Source organism: Anabrus simplex, chromosome 12, assembly GCF_040414725.1.
Source record: "Anabrus simplex isolate iqAnaSimp1 chromosome 12, ASM4041472v1, whole genome shotgun sequence".
NCBI classification, from domain to species: domain Eukaryota; kingdom Metazoa; phylum Arthropoda; class Insecta; order Orthoptera; family Tettigoniidae; genus Anabrus; species Anabrus simplex.
Window position 1 is genome coordinate 79,623,891 of NC_090276.1, and position 16,819 is coordinate 79,640,709.

The following is a 16,819-nucleotide window of genomic DNA, read 5'->3' on the forward strand; positions in this document are numbered from 1 at the left end:
ATAAGCGAATGTGCATAATTAATGCATATTCTAAATATTTAATAATTCACATATTGGAATACAGCAGTAGGCTGGGAAAAGATTGCAGTCTAACAAAGCAACTGCCAGGCGCCGTGCAGACGGGAAGATATATCAACAGAACACTTCTTAAGGCACGGACAGGAAGTAGCTAGCCTAAGTGGTACCTCCAATCATGTTTTATGATGCCGACAGGAAACGAAACTTTCTACCCGGTTCTCACGGAAATCCACGCGTTGGAATTTGACCTACTTAGATGTGCGAGTGAGACACGTATAATACCCATCACCCCTTAGCAGAAAATGGAAGAACCCAAACTACCAAGGGCGCGAACGTCTCAGCCAATCACAAAATTGCAAATTTTAATGTCTTGTCATAGCGGGAATCTACAGCTAGTATTTCGCGATCCGGTGCCCGAAGTAGCTGTAAAATATCGTGTCCTGACCTCCAAGTAATATTTGAGGATTTATCAGTGCAAATGTGTGATTAATTAGTGGTTAATTAAGAAATTGTTAACTTTACATGGAAGGGTGGAATCGCCCAGGAAGCGAACCGTCATGGCGGGAAGGCGCCATCCTCTGATAGGAAATAGAGCCAGTGACGCGCGACGTCGTAGAAATTAGCCTGTGATCGTTTCTCATAACGCAATATAACACATAAGTCGGACCAAAATTAGGAATGTTTTGAGTGCATTTCCTAAAGTTATAACCTTCGGACACATGATAAATTAGTCCCAAGTGCAGAATTATTACGCCACATCCCTTCCACGGAACTATTTTCGAAGTGGGGGGAGGACTGTTTACAAAACGGAGACACCAAGTGTGGTGAACTGCAGTCTCTACATGTCTTCTTCAGTCTCACGGTGGATCTCAGTAGTCTCAAGTAGTCTCGAGGTAAACTTCAGTTGTGTAAAGATCGGTAGTCTTGCACAAAATCTCAGTTATGTAGTGAATCGCAGTCCTGTGAGAATTCGCAGCTTTATAAGAATCTTCAGTGTCTCATACAGTAGTTGACATTCTAGTGAGTACTGGATTTATTTGTGTGAGTAGTAATATCTAAAGCCGAAATGAACACTTTGATAAACTTTATTTCAACTTTAAATTATGCAGAACACTTGCCATGAATGAACTTAAAGTGCTAGGACCGAGGTGAACATTGAATCTCGTGGTAACTCGTAGCTGCACAACATCTTTACTATTTCACATGTAGTTTGCATCTTTCGTGGAAAGGTCAAATGTGGGAAAACGATTATTATAAAATTTTCCACATCATTGGGAACACTACATCTAATTTTCCACACTCGCATAGAACTCTTATTGTATGTGAGATATTCGGGAGCAGAATTGGTCCAGCCAGTACAGGGGAAAAACTGTGTTGGAACCGTACTAAGACCTTGAGTTCAGTGTCTTGGTCGGGGAAGGTGAATAACCGCTAATCCTGTACACAAACAATTTGAGAGGGGTGAGAGAGAGCTTCGGCAGGCAGGTAGCAGGGTCCAGACTTTCGACTTCACGTCAGGTGATCAATGCAGTGTCATTGAGTATTCCTCGTAGGAGTGTTAATGCGAGTGTTAATGAATATGGACGTGTGCGACGATTGTGTTATAATGCATCAAGTTTGCGTGTGTGACTTCTTGGATATCATCAGCTTGAAGATGAGGTGCTAAATGCAACATGACGGGATCCGGAGGATGATCTGACCTGCCTCCAGCACCAACCAAGGTATGAGCATAATATAAATATGTAAACATCTAGGGCTACGAACAAATCGATGATCAGCAATGTAGTTTAGAAATTTAGATAGGATTGTAAATAATTCACGGATCGGATAATAATAATAGTAATATAAGTGTTAGCACGTGTTACTTGCGCAGTTTCTTTTAATGTAAGTCATTTTAACATGTGAGAATTCTATTTTACTAGGAAATTTACATACGGTGTAGTGCATATTTTTCATGTGTTGAGAATAATATAGTTGTTGTAATGAGCGGTATTTTTTGTTAACGCTTTGATTTTTATGGATGCCGCCATGTCAGTTTTAAACGTTTATTTTGCTATTTGCGCATTCAGTTTGTTATTTTCACGTCCCGTAATCATCATTCAGATGACCGTTTCCGGTAGCTCTCACACTTTATATTTCACAACGTTGGTTGATACGCGAGAGTTATTTCTTTATGTAACGTGGTTACGCATTTCGATAGCCGTGGTTTTTGAGAGGCAATCTTATTATTACAGTTAATTAATTAGTGACAGGAAGCCATTGATAAGTTAGCTCTGATATGACATAATATGCGGAAAGATGGATAATCACGATAACGAGCAAAGTAACAGCAATATCCCTGATGTTGATGCTGAGAAATGGAAAATATGATATTTGGACCATATTATTGATATGTCGTATAAATGGATGTGTGAACGACACAGTTATTTTTGCCCGCCGGATACGAGCGAGGCCGTATCATGAGTTACTACGTCGAGAATACTGATGAATAAATAGAATTGAGAGATGAATAATTTAACCGAGAGTGTTAAGTATATGACAACATGTGTTATGATTGTAGGTGAAACGCCTCTATTGCTTCAGATAATTTCCAGGGAAATAAATGCTCGGAAAGTATGCAATTAATAGTCCGAGGTAATTTGTGAACAGAGCGACTGATTAATGCGTGTTTCGACAGTCAAGTATAATTACTGATGACTTGTAATACCAATAATTACTGTCCTTAAAGATTTGAGTAAGGTCATGTCCAGACATTTTAGTCTGAGGTTAGAAGATTGCCATCAAATTCACGTATTTATTTGCTACTTGAATCAGGGTAATATTTTATGCTTCTTCAGTGCGCATTCATTTTGTTTTTTTATTTTAATTTTATTAGGCAGCGATTTTTTGGGATCTAGATTTTTATTGATATCATTGCTTTGTATATATTATTTGTCACCGTATTATTCCAGATCTGATACGTGAATAGTGTTTGATTTAATGTGTGTAAATAGAATAGTATAGGCGTAGTTAGATTATTTTAATTTCTGTATTTCTCAGGAGCTGTGTTTCTCCATTGACCTGCCCATTTATGTAAATAAGATTTCATGTGTTAGGGTAAGAGATCATCGATTAATTCATAGTCAAAATTATAGTAGTGGTATGCTCATAACAGGAAGGAGTTTGTAACCACTACATTTCAGTTAGGAAAATGAAGCGATCTTTAACAAGCAGTTGTATCATAAGTGCCGCAAATGAGTTATTTAAATGAAATGGGATCTGCCTCCATCTAGTGGTGGTACCACAAGTATGAATTCGCAATGAAAATGCAGGTAGCGGCAAACTAATAAGAATTAATAATGTAAAGGGATCGCTTTCATTTCAGATGTAAACCTGAGGCACTTGGCCTAATTAATTAAAGTAATTTTAAATGTCCGGACTATCACAGTGGGATGAATAAGGTTTAATAAAATAAAGGAGTGGTGGTAGCACTCAGATGTTCAGTTCAATTGATTTTCTTGTTTTCAGCCACGAGCAATTTAAATATGTCACAAAGGTTTTATAATGGACAAAGTACCATGTTCATGGTTGTGTTAATGTTCCTTGTTCATTTATTATTACACATGGTTAGTGTATTTCTGGTATTACTTTAGAGTTGGGTGTTTCCCAATTGAATTTAAACATGGATTAAATATTTAACAGACACCTTTCCGTCAATGTCAATTGGGTGAATTAATAATTTAATTAATTAATTAATTAATGGATTGATTGTGAGATGGCATTTTCAAGATATTTTAAAATCATTCATTCAAATGAGACTTTATTTCTGACCAGTGTTTAAATGTGGTCATGTCATCGTTATGGAGACAGTAGTTCGATGTAATCCAGAACACTAAATTTAATCGACATTCAGTCACCAATTTTATCAAGGCAGATAATTTTTTTATTGATTAGGCAGATCTTTTATTTGTCTTAAAATTTAATTTCATTTCACATTATTCCATTTACACCATTTTACTTTCAATTTTACTCTTTGCATTTTGTTTAATAAACCATTTCATTTATTTAAATTTTAATTCAGTCTTTGGGTACCGTCATTTAATAGTTTAGTTTACCCCATCTTTCATTTCCTCACCCTCTGATCGACGTGTGGCCCAGTGATCCGAGGGATATACGGACGCACCACGCTTGATGAAGAAGAGTCTACATGCAGCGGTAGGTATTTTGATAAATGTCATTATTTACAGGAGCAGCCGGCGCACATTCCAAGAAAGAAGATCACCGCGTTTGCGTGCCTTTCAAGGGCACAGTATGTGTGTATTTACTGTATCTTCAGTAAGCTCTTAGGTACTTGTTCTTTAATGTACAACATTTCAATTATTTTATTTTCTTCTAAGTACGTACGTTTTAATATAACTCTTGAAATGAAGGTGTTCAAATACGTCAGTCTCGTATCGGTAGTTTTACGCACGTAAAAGAACACCCGCGGGAAAAAATTCTGACCTCTTCGGAAACGTGAACAGTAGTTAGTGGGACGTAAAAGAACATTATTATTATTATTATTATTATTATTATTATTATTATTATTATTATTATTATTATTATTATTATTATTATTATTATTATTGATGTGCGGAGGTTTATCGTTGAAATGAAGTTATTACGTGCTACCTAACCTTCATCAGTCGGCAACTACTGCGCCCACGTCGTCCACCATCTTGGTTTTGATATTACGGTCTGATATATTGTAGTCGGTCTTGCTATTTTTCAGTTTTAGAGTAATACTGGAGGTATTTTCGGAGTTTTGAAGGTATATGAACGTGCACGAACATATTATATTACCAAAATAAACTGTAGCTTTCTTCAGTGTGTTCTGTGATGGACATGCTACCCCAAAACGTGACACCTGTGTCACCCACAAAAGTGAGGGAATAAACTCACGATCATAGGAAATGGAAATCAGTTGTTGCAAAAAAGTGGCAATAACATTCAGTCAGTAAATATTTTCTTACCAGGTAGAAATTCAATTGGGAAATGGACTTATATACTATTGTATAGTCAATATCCATATGAACTAATCATAACCTCAGGGCGCTTTATTATAACAGCTATCCGCCGCAGTCGCTTAAGTGCGGCCAGTATCCAGTATTCGGGAGACAGTAGATTCGAACCCCACTGTCGGCAGCCCTGAAGATGGTTTTCCGTGGTTTCCCATTTTCACACCAGGCAAATGCTGGGGCTGTACCTTAATTAAGGCCACGGCCGCTTCCTTCCCACTCCTAGTCCTTCTCTGTCCCATCGTCGCCATAAGAGCTGTCTGTGTCAGTGCGACGTAAAGCAACTAGCAAAAAATGTAACAGCTATCCTTACTTTACAGACTTCTCTTCCTTCTTTTTACTGACTATCTGAAGAATAATGCTAATATTTAAACTTTATTGTACCCTATATTGAATTTATGGTAATAAGATTGTTTGCAAATCTAAACTGGCAAATCTAAACTGATGTGTTTCTTGCTGGTGGTCTTCCGTTTTTCAGTCTAGGTAATACTATTCATCACTTTTGTAACTCTTAAATGAATGTACCGGTACAGTACGTTATAGTGACATTCTTGACGTTTCAATCTAGTGTGAAGAAAAATAGTGTAGGTATCACAATTCTGTAAGTTATTAGCAAAAAGAGCAATCTCCTTACATGTTGGTATCAAAAAGAGCAATATCCACGAAAATCTGAAAGTTAGTATCAAAAGGGACAATCTCCGAAATACAATTTAAAATACCTAATTAACCATTAATTATATGGTAGGTTTTCTTTGATTACTCGCTCACAGCCTGTCTGTTGTGTATATAAGACAAAAATCACCCAGATAGAGTGAATAGAAATGCATTAGATAAAAAATCACTCCTCCTGTAAAGTGCGGGAAGGTGGAGATTGCTCTTTTTGATACCAATAGCCTCAAATATGCAATGAAATAAAGAGCACATAAACGACAAGAGAAAATCGCCATATTAAGTAGGTACATATAAAGCAAATACAGTAGAGACAATACGCGACACTTCTGGATTTAGCCTTGTTAAAATGGGAGACAAGTCGCAAGTGGCGCTCCTAGTGGCTTGACCTGAAAATTCGCGCTAAGTTCAAATATCAATGGAAATGCATATACGGAAGTGGATAAATAAATTGCGTCTAGAAAGAAAGTGTTGCTAAGATATTAACTTCGAAGTTGCTAAAGCAATTCTGGATAAATGGATGAGGAATTATTTAACAGGTTATTATTTAAAGACTGAAATTAGATACATAATCAAGATGTGAAATGGATTGCTGTGAAAGGGCTTGATCTTTCATTTAAGCATTTTTTAGCTTTAGAATTCCTGCCTGAACGTTCACGGCTAGATTTTTCTTTTTTCTCATTTAAAAGCATTGTGTCATTTTAAAACACTTTTCAACAAAAATATCGACACATTCCTTACACACGTGCTTCAATTAATTTACATTTAAGAGCTGGACAATTTTCCTTTTAAATTGAAGCCTACTAACAGAAAGAAAATCTATAAATTTAGCCTCAAAAACATTCAAACTTTTCCTATGAGCAATACTTGCCATTACATTAGGCTAAAGCAAATTTGCATCATCATATTGTTTCAACAAAATGTGTACATTTCTTAAATCACCCATATTTTCTTCAGTGCTTGACAACTCATTATGGCATTCCAAATGGGGTAACTTGGAACACGTGCAGCCACACTCATACGCATATGTATTTTCCTGAATTAAAGCAAACCCACAGATCACACCTACAACAACACATCGGTATTGAAGGTTAACTGCTGCACTATACAATCAAATATACGTATTTATATTTTAAGCCAGTTAAAATATGGGTCGAGCATATCAGAAATTATGAGTACTCATTGGCGGCCGGTCAGTACGTGCTACCGGGCTCCAGCACGTAGCTTGGAACTGTAAGGAATATTGTTTATGTACAGTACAATTATCCTGGTGCCTTTTCGTTGTTTTGAGTACGATATGAATTTGTGTTTTGTGCAAATCAGGACGAGATCTGTCGAACACCTAGCGCCGTTCTCCCGGGGAACAAGGCTCGTGCTCATGTGAAGTGAGCCCTTGCCAGTAGCCTGGAGGAAGCAATACGCAGGCGCAGCCAAGCTTGCAACACTCCCCCTAGCCGGCGGAGTATACCGTAAACCGGGATCAACTTTCACTGATCCCGTTTATAGTTACTTCCTCTCCCGCAAGGGGGTAGAAGTACTCGATGTCTCCTGCTACTTTGATGTTGAACGTGGTAAGCGAATCTGCCACTAGAGAGTAGCATCGTCTGGGCTCGAAAATAAAGCGTAAGTGGAGGCAATCTATCTCACACATGCTTATTAAAATATCCATCTTCCTTTTGTGTCAAAATAAGGAATTCGTAGGTGAGTCAAAGAATCTTTGACTGACCCTAAATGTTATCCCGCATTACAATGTAATTTACTCTGGTGAAATGAAATAGCGTATGGCTTTTAGTGCCGGAAGTATCCGAGGACATGTTCGACTCGCCAGATGCAGATCTTTTGATTTGACTCCCGTGGGCGACCTGCGAGTCGTGATGAGGATGAAATGATGATGACGACAACACGTACACCCAATGATGGTTAAAATTCCAGACCCTGCCGGGAATCGAACCCGGGATCCCTGTGACCAAAGGCCAGCGCGCTAACCATTTAGCCATGGAGCCGGACATTTACTCTGGTAATAGGGGAGGTCTCAATGAATCACTTGGCAGCTCTTTCAGTTGCTTTGTGCGGTTTTTAATCTCGCAGTTATATTACTGGTGCGTGTTTTTTCTATCATTGTGTTAGTGCTAAAGTTTATACGAAGATTTATCAAATTATTTATCCACTGCAGTGTATATAAAGTGAAATTAAATTAGTGTTCTTAGTGGGGATCTATATTCCCACGATTCTATTTGCACTGATGTAAGTTGCGCCATTAGGTTAGTAAAAACAATATTTCTCCAATGAATTGTTTATCTCGTAGACAGTTGTCGAAGAATTCATCTGCTTCCAAATTAATGATGTTTTTGTTTGTTCTGAGTTATAAATTGTGAGAAAAGTTGTATTATTATTATTATTATTATTATTATTATTATTATTATTATTATTATTATTATTATTATTATTATTATTAGTAGTAGTAGTACGAAGTTTGAAGTATGCGTTGTTCATCATGGCAATATGCAGATTTAAAACAGCGCATTTAGCTTGTTTTTTGTAGCACGTAGGACGATTTTTTCACGAGCCGCCACTGAAGTACTATAAAAATATTTTTGTCACTGGAAGAACATATATGCAAACACAATATTACTTACATTTTCTTGTCACGAGGAAAACTGAAGACAGACCGCGCATTCTTCTCTACTTCATTGTTACTGCAGCCAAACACAGCACATACCTTTCCCCTCATGTTGAGAGGAGATATCAAGGTATGACACACGCTACTATTTAATTATGTCAACTCACTGAAAACGCATAAATAACACCAAAAACTTCACACACACAAATACACGTGCTCTTATGACAAAATCAGTAGTCCTCAGGTCAATCCGCTAGAGAGAGCTCTAATAGCTGTCCCTCGATATCTCGCTGAGTGTCGCGTATTGTCTCTACTGTATTTGTGTAAAGTTAACATAACGTGGAGAAATCCGTGACGGGAATACGACTGAATTCAGTCGACTTGTTTTTTGAAGTAGTCGACTGCTACGATAGTTTAAATTATCGACTAGTTCGATAGTTATTAGTCGATAGTGCCCATCTGTAGGTGAGAGCGGAGCAGCTGCTTACGCTCTTCCTCCGGTACAGTCGTTCTCCGATTGAATTTACTCCCGGAAAATAAGTGCTTTAACCCTGGAACAGTACCCTTATTCTCCAGAAACAGTAACGGTACCCCAGGACAGAAACACAACTCTGCTCCATTAAAATCTACAGTATATATTTTTAAAAAGTAATGAAAACTAAAGTCAGTCAGTCCGGCCATTCTATCCGGTCGATTTCCTTCAACTTTTTAAAACCGAAAGGTATTCATGCACAGAAACAGTTTTCTCTCAAATCGAATAAGAATGTTTATTTTTAAAGTAGATTCCAAATATCTATCTCCGCGTCGTTACATTTTCAGTTTTTGAGATAGGCTATAAGAATCCCAACAAAAAGAATTTAACCCCTTCATCAGCCCTTCCCATTTTCCGAAAACAAAAAGAAATATATCCTCCTTTACTTTTAAAGGAGATTCCAAATGCTGATTTTCACGTCTGTAACATCACCAGTTTGCGAGATATAAACATCCTCACTAAAAATAATTCACTTTTTTACTTCTTTCACATCCCGTTAAGTTCCTTTCCCGAAAACAGAAAGTACGTGTTCCTGTATTTTTAAAGGACTTTCCAAATATCAAGTTTCTTGGTATTTTCTTTTAGGTCGCACCGACACAGATAGGTCTTATGGCGACGATGGGATAGGAAAGGCCTAGTAATGGGAAGGAAGCGGTCGTACAGCCTGGTGTGAAAATGAGAAACCACGGAAAACCATCTTCAGGGCTGCCGACTGTGGGATTCGAACCCACTGTCTCCCGGATGCAAGCTCACAGCTGAGCGCTCCTAACTCGCCCGGTAATACCAAGTTTCATGTCTGTAACATGTTAAGTTTTTGACATATACTGTAGATATACCGGTACTCATTTTCAAATTTCACAAACTTTTTCAATTCTTTTCAACCCCTTAAGTAGATTATCCTAAAAAGTACGTGTTTCTTTCCTTTAAAGGAGATTTAAAATACTGTACCAAATTTTACGTTTGTAACAACTTAAGTATAAGTATCCTCATAAAATGAATTCAACTTCTTTTTCCCTTTTTTCCACCCCTTCTCCCTTGGAGTGTATTTTCTGAAAACAAAGCCTATGTGTTTCTGACATATAAGTATCCTCTTAAACATAATTCAACCCCTTCTTTACTTATTTTCACTCCTCCCTCCCCCCAAGTCAATTTCCCGAAAACAAAAAAATACGTGTTTACTTTTGAAGGAGATTCCAAATACCAAGTTTCACGTCAAAGTATCAATTTTCATGTCTGTAACATCTTCAGTTTTTTTAGATGTAAGTATCCTCATGAAAGGTATTCAACCAATTTTCCCCTCTCTCCAAGTACCAAGTTTTTTGTCAGTTAACTTTTAAGTTTTTGAGATATAGATATCCTCATTTAAAAAATTTCACCCCCCTGTTTCACCCCCCTTAGCAACAAAAAATACGTGTTTCTTTATTTTTAAAGGAGATTCTAAATACCAATTTTTACATGTGTAAACTTTTAAGGTTGTGAGATATGGATACACTAATTTTGAAATTTTCTAAAAATTCACCCATTTGTCATTTCTATTTAACTTCCATTAATTGTATTTTCCGAAAACAAAAATATACGCGCTTCTTTATTTTTAAAAGAGATTCCAAATATCAAATTTCATGTCTTTAAAGTGTTCAGTTTTCGAGATATAGATACACCCGTTTTAAAAATTCACCCCCTTAGCGACGCAATATCCAAAAATTCTCCCTTAGAGAGCACCTAGATTGTAATATAAATATATTCCCAAAATTTCATTCCTTTATGTCCAGTAGTTTTGGCTCGGCGATGATGAATCAGTCAGTCAGTCAGGACACATTATTTTATATATATATATTGATATTTGAAGCATAGTTCAGGGGAACTCACGCTAGATCAATGTAATAATGTTAATGAAATTTATCCACGAGAAGAACGACTCTGTTATAATATTTCTGACGTATTTTTGTTAAGTTAATGACGCCACAATTAATTAATTTCTTCAGTAAACATGAAGTTTCTTTGTGTGAATGTAGATGTTATCCCATAACACATGAAAGTATAAGATAGTCTAGGATAGCCTAGGATGGCACAGGTGAAATTTTTGAGCCATGGAAAGCTCATTGATATTTAATTTTCTTGTAAATTGTCAATAATCGTACCATTATTAAGAGGAGATTCTCCCAGCATAATTTATTATCTTTATTCAAGCCACATGTAGGCTAATAAATACTCATTGTGTATTTCAGTTAAATTCAAGCTTCGATACGAGTGGAGGATGATGGTGTTATATCTCGGGCAACTTGCAGAGAAGAATATTGAGTAGAAATCCATCAAGATTTGTTTGTTAAATTTGTGTTTTGAGTGCTAGTTTTAAATAAATGTCAAACCTGTTGTTTTAAACGTTCTTTTAGTGATTGTCGTCGGTCCTTGTATCTTTCCTGCCTTTTAAAAGCAAGGAAAGGCTGACAGCGAATTGTCCACGTCTGGGAGTTTCGCTTTCCAGCTGAGCCGACCGGGAATAGAGGGAGCAATAGGAACTAGAAATCAAAGTCTTGCAGCGTAACATATTAACATTTAGCCTGAATTCTCGTCCCACCGTCCCATTAGTCAGCGTTATCTTTCATTTCTCTGAAGAATTCGAGTAGATCTCTGTAGATGGAGGACACAACTGCAACTTAGATAGTATCTTGCCAGTTATATTCGTGTTTTTCTTCATGTACGGCAATCCTTTCGATACTTAAGCATTTAACCAAACGCAGTGTAGTGTAGTGTATTATCCGCGCACTTTTTAGTGATAGATTTTTGTACTCGTTGGAGAAGTAAGAAGAGTTCCGTTAATACTGCCAACTGAATGGAAATGAAATCTGAATTGAATCGTTAATATGATCGATCGATATGAATTTTATAAACCTTTATTATTTTAAGCAAACAACTGTGTCACACACACAATATTTAATACTATATAACATTTCCCGTTGCGAAAAGTGGTCCTAGCATGAATTCTATAGTTTAGCTTTGCTGTGTAAACAACAACAGTACGAGTACTTAAAGTGTACGCCAGATGGCGCACAGCGATGATAAGCGATTCTTAGTTTGTGTTTCAAAGGTTGCCAATACGAATCTCGAAGATAACCAAAGTCGACCGCTTCAGCACTAGGGTGTAAATCTATCACTAAAAAGTGCGCAGATAATAGTGTAGATACATTGTAGTATAGATACAGTACATTTAGATAGTGCCGTATCTTGTCTGCTATATTGGTGTGTTATTTTTCGTGTGTATCTATTAGACCGTAATACTAATAATAATTTGTCTAAGCATTTAGCTTCGTTGGTAATCTTTGAGTACAGTAGTTCTTGCAAATTTCATTTCTGTTGTGCTTAGTTTAGTGACATACGGTGCGGTACCGGTATCGTAATTAGGATACGTCTGAAAGTAGTTTAAAATTACTGTAGTGTACTGTACAGTAGTATACGAGTAATATCCTATTAGAATTTAGTGTGATTATTTTATTATTGTAAAATATTTGTGTAGTACTGGTGTAGTAGAGGTATCCGTAGAAACTCTTACTAAAATACTGTTGTTGTAATTAGAATAGGCTTAATTGCAGTTTGGAATTGTGTAGTTCTTGTGTAGGCTATTACTTTCGATATTCAGTAATTAACAGCAGTTTTTATCCTGTCAGGAATTGTAGGATAAAAAAAATAGAGCACGACTAAGTAGTATTGTAGTGTAGTCGTATATTAATTACCTTATTGTTGTGTACTATCCCAGACAATATATCCCTCCGTTCATTTATTTTTTGCAAATAAGTTATTTTATTTTTAATTTCATTTTCCCCCGTAAAGAATGGCTAAGGAGCGCGAGTGTACTTACTGTGGATGTGGCCAGGCATTGAGGGGTATGAGGGAGGAGTTGGAAAGTTTGAGGGAGATAATTAGGATTCTCACAGAAGACAGGAAGGAAGATAGGACTCCCTCAAACAATGTACAGGTTACAGTAGGTGTACAAGAGGGAGAGGAAGGAAAGGGAGGAGTTGTAGAAGACAGGTGGTCTAATGTTCTAAGGGGAAGGAGATTGCAGGCTAAGGGCTCTATTCAGGATCAGAATTCAGGACAGGTTTCTGTGCGAAATCGGTACGAGTCACTCCAGGTAGAACAACAGAGGGAAGATGAGGGACAGGGAACTGTTGCTGAGATGCGTGGAAGTAGGAGGAAGGGAAAAGGTAAGAAAGGAAAATGTAGAGTAGAGGATAGGAAAAGACAGGTGGAACAGGGTCATGGGAAGGAGAAAAGGGAGGAGGAAGTAGCTTCTGCAGCTATTAGGAAAGATAGGGCTGACCAGGAGGGGAGGGGATCAAATGACGTGGGTAGGGTTGAGGCTCTGGTCATGGGGGATTCCATCGTTAGACACGTGGGGAAAGTGTGTGGAGGAAAAGGTACCAAGGTAGAGTGTTATCCAGGAATTAGGTTGAGGCAGATGTTGAGGAAAGTAGAAGAGAGGGAGGAGGGGAAGGAGAAGGTGGTAGTGTTTCACGTTGGTACCAACAACGTAAGGCAAGCTGATATAAGTACCAACATAGTTGGAGATGTGTGGGATCTGGTAAATGCAGCAGGGGTGAAGTTTAAGAAAGCGGAGATTGTTATTAGTGGAATACTGTGTAGAAGGGATACTGACTGGAGGGTGATTGGGGATTTAAATGAGACTATGGAGTGGGTATGTGGGAAACTGGGAGTGAAATTTCTAGATCCTAATGGGTGGGTAGGAGATAGGGATCTGCGCTCAGATGGCCTTCATTTAAACCGCAGTGCTACGTATAAGTTAGGAAATTTGTTTGGAAGGGTAATAGGGAGGTACATTCAGGGAAACGGGATGGCCTAGGGAGCGGTGATAAGGGAACAGGGAACAGGAAATCAAGTAGGGATGACATAAAATTGTTAGTGTTGAACTGTAGAAGTATTGTAAGGAAAGGAATAGAATTAAGTAATTTAATAGATATATATTTACCAGATATTGTAATAGGAGTTGAATCATGGCTGAGAAATGATATAATGGATGCAGAAATTTTCTCACGGCACTGGAGTGTGTATCGTAGAGATAGGATAGGAAGGGTGGGAGGGGGAGTGTTCATTCTGGTGAAAGAAGAATTTGTAAGCTACGAAAAAGTTAAAGATGAGACACATGAAATTCTAGGTGTAAGGCTCATTTATAAAGATAATAGGCAACTTGATATATTTGGAGTGTACAGATCGGGAAAGGGTAGCACTGACGCGGATTCGGAATTATTTGATAGGATAGTCAGCTATGTGGGAAACGACATGGAAAGAAATGTGATTGTAGCGGGAGATCTGAATTTGCCAGATGTCAATTGGGAAGGAAATGAGAACGACAGGAAGCATGACCAACAAATGGCAAATAAGTTAATATGGGAAGGACAGCTGATTCAGAAAGTGATGGAACCAACCAGAGGGAAAAATATCCTGGATGTGGTGCTGATAAAACCAGATGAGCTCTATAGGAAAACTGAAGTAATAGATGGTATTAGTGATCACGAAGCTGTTTTTGTGGTAGTTAAAAATAAATGTGATAGAAAGGAAGGTCTTAAAATTAGGACTGTTAGGCAGTACCATATGGCTGGTAAAGCAGGCATGAGGCAGTTTCTAAAAAGTAGCTGTGATCGGTGGAAAACGGTAAATAAAAATGTAAACAGACTCTGGGATGAGTTTAAAGAAATTGTTGAGGAATGCGAAAACAGGTTTGTACCATTAAGGGTGGTAAGGAATGGTAAAGACCCACCTTATTATAATAGAGAAATAAAAAGACTAAGAAGGAGGTGCAGACTGGAAAGAAATAGAGTTAGAAATGGCTGTGGAAGTAAGGAGAATTTGAAGGAACTTACTAGAAAATTGAATCTAGCAAAGAAGGCAGCTAAGGATAACATGATGGCAAGCATAATTGGCAGTCATACGAATTTTAGTGAAAAATGGAAGGGTATGTATAGGTATTTTAAGGCAGAAACAGGTTCCAAGAAGGACATTCCAGGAATAATTAATGAACAAGGGGAGTGTGTATGTGATGATCTTCAAAAGGCAGAAGTATTCAGTCAGCAGTATGTAAAGATTGTTGGTTACAAGGATGAGGTCGAGATAGAGGAGGAGACTAAGGCCAAAGAAGTAATAAAATTTACGTATGATAACAATGACATTTACAATAAGATACAAAAGTTGAAAACTAGAGAAGCGGCTGGAATTGATCAGATTTCTGGGGATATACTAAAGACAATGGGTTGGGATATAGTACCATATCTGAAGTACTTATTTGATTATTGTTTGGTCGGAGGAGCTATACCAGATGAATGGAGAGTTGCTATAGTAGCCTCTGTGTATAAAGGAAAGGGTGATAGACATAAAGCTGAAAATTACAGGCCAGTAAGTTTGACATGCATTGTGTGTAAGCTTTGGGAAGGCATTATTTCTGATTATATTAGACGTGTTTGTGAAATTAATAACTGGTTTGATAGAAGGCAATTCGGTTTTAGGACGGGTTATTCCACTGAAGCTCAACTTGTAGGATTCCAGCAAGATATAGCAGATATCTTGGATTCTGGAGGTCAAATGGACTGTATCGCGATTGACCTGTCTAAAGCATTTGATAGGGTGGATCATGGGAGACTACTGGCAAAAATGAGTGCAATTGGACTAGACAAAAGAGTGACTGAATGGGTTGCTATATTTCTAGAAAATAGATCTCAGAGAATTAGAGTAGGCAAAGCTTTATCTGACCCTGTAATAATTAAGAGGGGAATTCCTCAAGGCAGTATTATTGGACCTTTATATTTTCTTATATATATAAATGATATGAGTAAAGGAGTGGAATCGGAGGTAAGGCTTTTTGAGGATGATGTTATTCTCTATAGAGTGATAAATAAGTTACAAGATTGTGAGCAACTGCAACGTGACCTCGAAAATGTTGTGGGATGGACAGCAGGCAATGGTATGTTGATAAACGGGGTTAAAAGTCAGGTTGTGAGTTTCACAAATAGGAAAAGTCCTCTCAGTTTTAATTACTGCGTTGATGGGGTGAAAGTTCCTTTTGGGGATCATTGTAAGTTTCTAGGTGTTAATATAAGGAAAGATCTTCATTGGGGTAATCACATAAATGAGATTGTAAATAAAGGGTACAGATCTCTGCACATGGTTATGAGGGTGTTTAGGAGTTGTAGTAAGGATGTAAAGGAGAGTGAATATAAGTCTCTGGTAAGACCCAAACTAGAGTATGGTTCCAGTGTATGGGACACTCACCAGGATTACCTGATTCAAGAACTGGAAAAAATCCAAAGAAAAGCAGCTCGATTTGTTCTGGTTGATTTCCGACAAAAGAGTAGCGTTACAAAAATGTTGCAATATTTGGGTTGGGAAGAACTGAGAGAAAGAAGAAGAGCTGCTCGACTAAGTGGTATGTTCCGAGCTGTCAGCGGAGAGATGGAATGACATTAGTAGACGAATAAGTTTGAATGGCGTTTATAAAAGTAAGAAAGATCACAATATGAAGATAAAGTTGGAATTCAAGAGGACAAACTGGGGCAAATATTCATTTATAGGAAGGGGAGTTAGTGATTGGAATAACTTACCAAGGGAGATGTTCAATAAATTTCCAATTTCTTTGAAATCATTTAGGAAAAAGCTAGGAAAGCAACAGATAGGGAATCTGCCACCTGGGCGACTGCCCTAAATGCAGATCAGTATTGATTGATTGATTGATTGAATGATTGATTGATTGAACCAGCCTACCAGCATATACCTATTGGAGAGGTGCTACTGTTGGTACCATAATCGACTTTTAATTATTACTTTTTCAAAAGCAGCGGCCCACTTGAAGGATCACGAAAACATCCTGATAACCCGGCCAAGATCTGAAAAAATACTTTGCATTATTTGATGGGTTTAACAGATTGCTGTAATACCAAA